This window comes from Malania oleifera, chromosome 3, assembly GCF_029873635.1.
Source record: "Malania oleifera isolate guangnan ecotype guangnan chromosome 3, ASM2987363v1, whole genome shotgun sequence".
Taxonomy (NCBI): Eukaryota; Viridiplantae; Streptophyta; class Magnoliopsida; order Santalales; family Ximeniaceae; genus Malania; species Malania oleifera.
This window is the reverse complement of record NC_080419.1, coordinates 67,654,789-67,663,000: the sequence shown is the minus strand read 5'-3', so window position 1 is coordinate 67,663,000 and position 8,212 is coordinate 67,654,789. Positions and strand designations below refer to the sequence as shown.

Genomic DNA, 8,212 nt, shown 5'->3' with positions numbered 1-8,212 from the left:
TGCTTACCCCCAACTTATTCGCTAGATAGGAGACTGAGTCATGATGTGCAGAAGGTTGCTCAAAAGGGTCTCCCAATTCAACGGTGGAGGGTTTCTCAGACTAAAGTGCACTATCCAAAGGGTCCCTCAACAAAATTGAGGGAGCAGCTTCCTAAAAAATTTTATCAATCATGTCATCGCCCACGACTTGGATGATTTTAAGTGGATGTTAGGGAGCATTAAATATGTTCATCCTATGTTGCTTTTGGCCCACGAAGATGTCCATAATCCCTGACTTGCATTGAACGTAGGCGTTAGCCATGGCTAAGAATGGTCGTCCCAAAAGGGCATGGATCAGATTCGTGGAAGCTTCCATATCTAAGATAATAAAATCAATAGGGCAATGGAACTCTTCCATGGTGACCACTGCATCCTCGACCACACCTCGGGGCTTCTTTAGAGATCGATCAGCAAGGCACAATGTGACCAGGGTGGGGTGTAGCTTCCCGAAGTTAAGTTGTTGGTAGGCCGAGTACGTGAGGATGTTCATGCTTGCCCCTAAATCTAAAAGAGCCCCATCAATGGCATAACCACAAATTACACATAAAATAGTGGGTGAGTCAGGATCTTTTAGCTTAGGGACGAGGTGCCCTAATATCATTGAGCCCATGTGCTAGGCCTGCTTAACTAATCCATCCATATGCACCCTTGACTCTTGTTTCTGCATTGACGAGTCCTTAAGGATTTCGATGAAAGCAGGTGATTGCTTGATACCCTCTCAGAGAGGCTTGTCCACCCTTACTTTCTTAAACATGTCCCAGAGGACTAAATTAAAGCCTTTTCCTAAATATAGAAGGTGCAAGAGGAGTTGCAGGATGAGTTACTAGAGGGACATGAAATGCCCTATGAGGGGTGAAGTGAGGTTTAGTCATTCTAGTGACAAGTGTGGGATTAAGGGGTTTATGTACTAAACTAAAGGAAGATAGGGTGCAAGAATCAGCATGGGGTACCACCTTCTTTTCTTCCTCATTCTCTCCCTCACTTGATTATTCCTTGGTTGCATTATTTGTTATCCTACTGTTTTGTAGAGTGGTCATTGCCTGGGCTTGCTTAGGATATAATAAGGGACCAATGTCTGGTTCACATTCCACCCTGTATTGTCCCTTTAGGTTCACTAAGGTCAAACTTGGCAATTTTTTTGTCTCTCTGACTCAAAGAAATAGCTAGTTGCCCTAGGGTGACTTCTAGCTTCACGATGGACTGGGAGTAGGAATGAAGAAGTTTCCAATCTATTTTACACTCAACCTCAATGCTTTTAAGGGCTTTCAACACCGTCTCCTAGAAATAATCATATTTAGGTTGAGGAGGTGATGGCTACTGAAATGATGAAGGTATTGGGGTAGACATGGGGAGATTTTGAGAATTTAAAGGGCGATTGGGTTAAGCATTTGGGACTTGTGGAGATCTTTGGGATTGAAAATTTAGAGCTTATTACCTCCAAGAGAAGTTGAGATGTTGTTTCCACCTAGGGTTGTATGTGTTGGAATAGGGGTCGTTCGGCAACCTATTGGTAGGCTCGCCAAGGCTTGGGTCCTTAACTACCAAAAATAATATTTATAAAACCTAACTATCCCAAGTTCAGTAGAAAGAGGGTAAGTCAAGTATCGATCCATGGAGACTTAAAGTGCAGTTATCAAACCACTTCCAGATTAGTTTATTATAGTCTTGTCATGAAAGAGAAGTAAAAGGTGGTATTTTTCAATGGGTTAAATCTAACGAACTATTGGAAAGAAATTAAATGAAAGCAAGTAAATCTATATTAACTCTACTCCTAAAAATCATTGTTTAGATATGAGTATAGTTTAGGATCTTGTTCTGCTTACTCCAAGTTTAGTGAGTTTACCGTACTAAACTAACCAGAACCTGACTAAACAATCCAAGGAGCCATTCAAGGGTATAAGGTAGTAAGGGTGCACTAGCCGTCCGGAGCATGGTTGGAAACCATAGTATACTCTAGCACAATGATCATGAGAACCTCTATGGGAGACTGTAGCCTAATACGTGTACTTGACTGAAGCAATAGAGGTGCCAATCTTGTCACTAAACATCATCACAATCTACACCATAAATGAAAGTAGTAAAGGAAAGTTGTAAATGAAAGCATGCAAAAAGATCATCCCTTTACATTCATCATGTCTATCACTAGTGCTAGGAAGTACAAAAGAAGTTCCTAATATACATGGCTGTTGTATGAATGTTGCTAGTTGTCATGGGCCATTGGACACTCCATACACAAACTGAAACTACTCTACTCCCAATCTAACTTGGCTCTCAATGACTTCCTAGGTCTGTCACTAACCTAAAAAATGCCAAAGAGGAACCCAGAGCTTGTGTTCGTAGTGAATACTTATAGGCTCTAGGTTTTACAAGACTTGTTTTCCAAGTTAGGAAAGTTTACAACGAATCTCGCGCAGTAGATCATCACTGTCGACCAAGTTGCTCCTCTGGAATTCTTGTGCGCACCCTAGTCAAATATCGCGAGAAGTCAGGAATTTGAATCTTCAATGTCTTGACTTCCTCGCACCTCAGGGTTTTGATGGTTGAGCTGATGGTCGAGACTTGCAGTATCTCGATCTTCAAGAAATCTCAGTATCTCAACATAGTCGCCCTAAAAGGTCTCTTGGTCGAACACTTCATCGAGACTCTACGTATTTCTGAATCTTAGTTATGTCTCAATATCTCGACGTGGTCGCTCTAGGGTGTTACTTGGTCATGCACTAGGTTGAACCTTGTAGCATTCTAATCTCAATAAGAACCTTGGAGTTTGTAGTGGAAGACTAAGTCGCCCCTATGGTCTGCTGGTCGCACCACATGGTCGAGCATCATCTTCTTGTCTATTTATGATCTGAAGCTTCTGGAGCTTGGATGAATGTCTGAATTCAAGCTTTGAATCCTCCAAATCCTTCTTGGCTCCTTATAATGACTAACTCCATGATTTTAACCTGTTTTTCCTAAAAATACAGAGAAACCTTGCATAGCTTTAAACAATGATAACTCTGGGTAAATACATAATAAAATGAGGATAAACAAAAGTGAATTAGGGTCTAAAATCATATATTTTATGGGCTCATCACAACTAACTTACACTTTGCTAGTCCTCAAGCAAAGAAAAATCTAAAAAAACTATCAAATCCTACCTATATCCTCTTTCGCAGGAAATACGATTGCATTTACCATATGCAACAAGGCTTTAGACCCCTAGGTTGATCCTAGTGGATGAGTTCTAGTCTCGTGAGGATTTCCAAGGTGATACCCACAAACACCAGTGCAGGAAACAAAATATAAGAACACATACAACATAATCATACCATTTTATATACAAAGATATAACCTTATTACATACGGATTCCTTCATACACAACTCCATTATACATGCACTCTGCAACATTTCAATCTTGCAAAACTCAACACAACACAACTATCTCAAGAAACCACTCACAAGGAATCAACCCATGATTATAATTCAAATTTAATATTAGCATGTAAATCCAAGTATGGATAGACCACGTCACAGGGCATGTGTAAAGGATATAATTTATCTTACTCGGAATGCTCGGAGGCACCTACAAAACGATCGTCTTGACTCAGCCTCACTATTTTATTCCCTCAAAATTCACTCAAGAGAATGGATTCACTCTCATACATGAGAAAGAGTGTCATGATCAAACATCCCACATATTTGAAGAACTAACACTAGAAGTGTGGAGTGAACTAGTCTTATAAGAAAGGAATCCAAACCTAACTGAGGTTTCGGGTCCTTCCCCGTAACATCTTCTCACTCACTCGCCACATTTAATCAAGACTACCCTAGAGGAATTTATTCCCAGACTTCCGTGAATTCAGCAAATGCATTGGTCGAAAGATCCTTCATACATGGAGATTCGTAGTGTGTGTCATCAGCTTGACCTTTTTTTCTTTTCTTAGAGCAAGTGTATATTTTTGTTTTCATTTATCTTTGCTCAGGTTTCTATTTCTTTTTCATTTTCCTTTTTTGCATAGTCAGCTGAAACAATCTTCACCTTTTATATTGTCTTCATGTTTCCAATGAGAATGTAGTTCGAACAAGAGTCCATGAAAAAAGTCAGTCTCTAGGGGGCCTTAACCTTTATGTCTTGAGTAAGCTACAATACCTAGATTTATATCTCCCCACTTTATGTCACCTCTAGGCTAGAAAATACAAGAGCAAAGACTAGTTGTCAAAGGAAATCCATCAAAAGAAGGAATGTTGTGTTTTATAAACTCAGAGTTTGATGTCAAAAACTCAAGCAATGAACGAATGGCTCAACAGTACCTCACAAGATGTCATAGTCGCCACGGTTGTTCTCTCAATGCTCTCAACAAACCCTAAGTGTTACAAATCACGTGCAAGTGTGTTTTTAGCCCCGTGAAGTACCATGTAAATACTATAGTTTACATTGCAGTATTAACATGAACAAACCACTAGACAACGACCTAGAGTAATATCAAGTTGTCGGTCATGTTATGTGATCTTTACACAACTAATTTACTACATTGTTAGTGAGCATAATGAAATCATCAAACTAAAAAACTTATGCATGTAACATTAGATTATATAGGTGTATGTAGAGGGTATAAAATATGTTAGCATAGTTCACTAGAATTTATTTTCAAAAATTTAAAATTGTGTCATTTTTGTGCATGAATGTGTGTGCTATGCAATGTGCCAACCCCTACCCCCAATTTAGAGCTGAAGTGTCCTCATTGAAGTGTTGATAGAAAAAGGAACTCGGGTAAGGGATAGGACAGTGCAGTGTGCCAATAAGAAAAAAACAGTGTACCATCAAAATACAATAACCAGAATAGCATGCATGCAGAGATAACCTGTAGCACAGAAGACCAATTCTAGCAAAGGCACCATGTATATGTCATTAGTATCAATAGTTGGTACAATGGTGGAGAAGACATTATGGTGAGTGTGGACTGATACTAGTGACAAGGTCGAAAGGAGAACGTTGTAGCAGGAAAAGAATCGAGCGTGAAAGCTTGTTTTAAATGTCGTTGCTGAGTTGTTGACTAGGGCGCACACAGTTTGGTGCTAGTCACAGACATGGTCGACCCTCTTGGAAAATACTAAAATTCAGCACAACGCAAGGGTTGGACCTAGTCGCCCAAGTATATGATAGTTGCTGTGTTAGCCGCATTCCGAAGTTGTCTTAAAACTTGCTCTAAGGACTCTGGCTTCTAATTAATCTATTCTTAATACTCTAAGAACCTAAAAGGAAAAGTAAAACAATCAAGTTGCCTCTAGAAATTCTAAGTTTATCGTCTTCAGCCAGATGCATCAAAGCTTAATTTGGACTCATCCTGGTTCCCAAGTAGCATTGGATTCTCTCTTTTCCTTCTCACACCCAAAGTTGCATGCCCCCATCTTATGTTCATAATTGAGGAACCACTCATGTTTTATTATAAATTGCTCAAAAGGGTCCACAAATTAAGCAGTGGTAAGGCTGTCAAGTTGAAGTGCACTTTGCCAAGGGTGTTGCCATAGTATTGAAGGAGTTGCTTCCCTAACAATTTTTTCAATCATGTCTTCATCCACAAGTTGGAAGTGTTCAGAGGATGTTGGAAAGCATTAAATATGTTCAGTCTATGTTACTTATGGCCTTATGAGATGTCTATAATCCCCATCCTTCATTGAATGCAGGTGCTAGCCGTGGCTAGGAATGGTCTTCCCAAAAGGATAGGGATCGAGTGTGTGGAAGTCTCCATGTCTAAAATGATGAAATCAACAGGGTAATGGAACTCTCCCACCTTGACTACCACATTTTCTACCACACCCTAGGGTTCCTTAAGAGGTCGATCGACAAGGCACAAAGACGAGGTGGGTCGCAACACTTTTGGGTTAAGTTTTTGATAGGCTGGGTATGAAAAAAATGTTCACACTTACTCCTAAATCTAGAAAGGCCCCATCAATAGAGTAATCACTAATTACTCACGAAATAGTAGGTGAGTTGAGGTCTTTTAGTTTAGGAACAAGGTGCTTTAGTATTATGGAACTCATATGCTCGGCCTGCTTAACCAAACCATCCATGTGCACCCTTCTATCCCTTGCGTTGACAAGTCGCTAAGGAATTTTATGAACGCAGGTGATTGCTTAATGTCATTAAGGAGAGACGTATCCATTCTAACTTTTGTAAACATGTCCTTGATGGACTCAGTGGAAGCCTCTTTCCTAAATATAGAGGGTGCAAGTAGGGCTATCGGATGTGTCACTGAGTAGCTGTAAAAATTCCTATGTGGGGTGAAGTAAGGTGTGGTTCTTCTAGTGGTGGGTGTGAAACTCAATGATCTATGTACACGACTAGGGGAAAAGAGAGTGCATAAATCAGCATTGGGTACTTCCAGGTTTTCATCTTGGGTCTCCCTCGTACTCAGCTGCTCTTTGCCTTGTTTACCTGTTAGCCTGCCATTTTGAAATGTGGTTACCGCCTAGGCCTACTCAGAATGTGATGAGGAGCTAGCGTCTGATTCACATTCTACCCCATATTGTCCCTTAGGATTTACTATAGGATGACTTGGCAACTTGCCTTCATCTCTCTGAATCAAGGTGACAGCTAGTTGTCCCAAAGTGGCTTTTAGCTTCACAATGGATTGGGAGTAAGAGTGAAGGAGTTGCCAATCCACTTGGTGATTAGCTTCAATATTCTTAAGGGACCTCAGCACTGTCTCCTGAAATGTGTCGTACTTGGGTTGCAAGGGAGACAACTGCTAGGAGGTTGAAAATCTAAGGGCTGAATCAAGATGACTTAGGAGATTTTGGTATGGTTGTGGAGGCAAAGCATTCAGGGCTTATGGAGGTCTTTGGGCTTGAAAACCTGGAGCTTGCGGCCTCCACAAGAAGTTAGGATGTTGTTTCCACCCAGGGATGTATGTGTTTAAATACGGATCATTAAAGGGCTTATCATACCATTTGTGGATGGCCTTTACTTCCTCATGCCTAAGCTCATATGGAAAATGCGCGTGTGGGCAAATATAACATGTATGTGAAGGGTCGAAGTAGATTGCACATATCTCTACACATGCCATTGTTTGTGGTCCTAGCGAGAAGCATTGATATAGCTTTTTGAATATAGCATGTAGAGTAGGAGCTAAGTCCTGGCTCGTGGCTAACTCATAAACACGCTTAGGTTTAGAAGTTGATGAATTAAGTAGTCTACGGGTGGTAGCCATGTTCTTCTTAGAGTTTTTAGCCACATTTTCAAAGAGAATCCAGGCCTCGTCGTGCATAGTGAGGAAAGTACCTCCGCACGATGCATTAACCATTGACCTATCTCTCTCAGCCAACGTTTCGTAGAAAGTTTGGACTAATTGCCACTTAGGGACCTAGTGATGTGGGCATTTACGGAGTAGGTCCCTAAAGCACTCCCAAGTCTCGGAAAAGAGTTCCCCATCCATCTATGAGAAGCTTGTGATGGCTCTCTGAAGCTGGTTAGTCTTCCTAATTGGAAAGTACTTTTTAAGAAATTCATGTTGCATGGTGGCCCAGCTAGTCACCTAGTTTGATTCTAAGGATGTCAGCCAATATTTGGCTTTATCCTTCAAAGTGAACAGGAAGATCCTAAAACAGGGAGCATCATCACTGAAATTAGGGATGTGGATGGTGGAAAAAATTTCCAAGAACTCATATAGATGACGATAATAATTTTTCGTTGAGTTCCTATGAAAGTTGGGCAGCATCGCGATGATTGAGGTCTTTATCTCAAATTGTGCCACTTGAACATCCAAAAACCAAATACAAGACAGAGATGTGTATGCATTAGGTACAAAGTAGTCCCTAAGAGGCCAAAGGTGTTGCTCTCCCACCACAGGTAGGTGGGGAGCACGGGTTCTGAGATTTGTTCAACGCGAATATAGGGGGGTTATCTTCGACCATTGCTTTCAGTTCAGACGACTCTAACTTCTCTGGATTAGAGACAGGTTTCCTAAGGGACCTACGGGATTTTTCAATCTCAAGATCTATGGGAATTATCTTAGGTTCCAAAGAATGCAGACCAAACATACACACATGTAAGCACACAGATTCAAACTTCAAAAAAAAAAAAATAAAGAAAATAGAAATTAACAAAGAAAGTGAAAAAAATAAAATTAAATAAAGAAGAACAAATCAAAAGAACAAGGAAATAATAATCTAAAGTGAAAGTTGATTTATATT

The 8,212-nt window shown here is 40.4% G+C and overlaps 1 non-coding gene across 1 annotated transcript; it reads left to right on the top strand.

Annotated features, from left to right (window-relative positions):
* Positions 1–7,381: 7,381 nt before the first annotated feature.
* On the top strand, positions 7,382–7,487 carry LOC131152460 (small nucleolar RNA R71). The gene has a single exon (XR_009135961.1). It is a non-coding gene; the product is annotated as a small nucleolar RNA R71 (small nucleolar RNA).
* Positions 7,488–8,212: the final 725 nt, after the last annotated feature.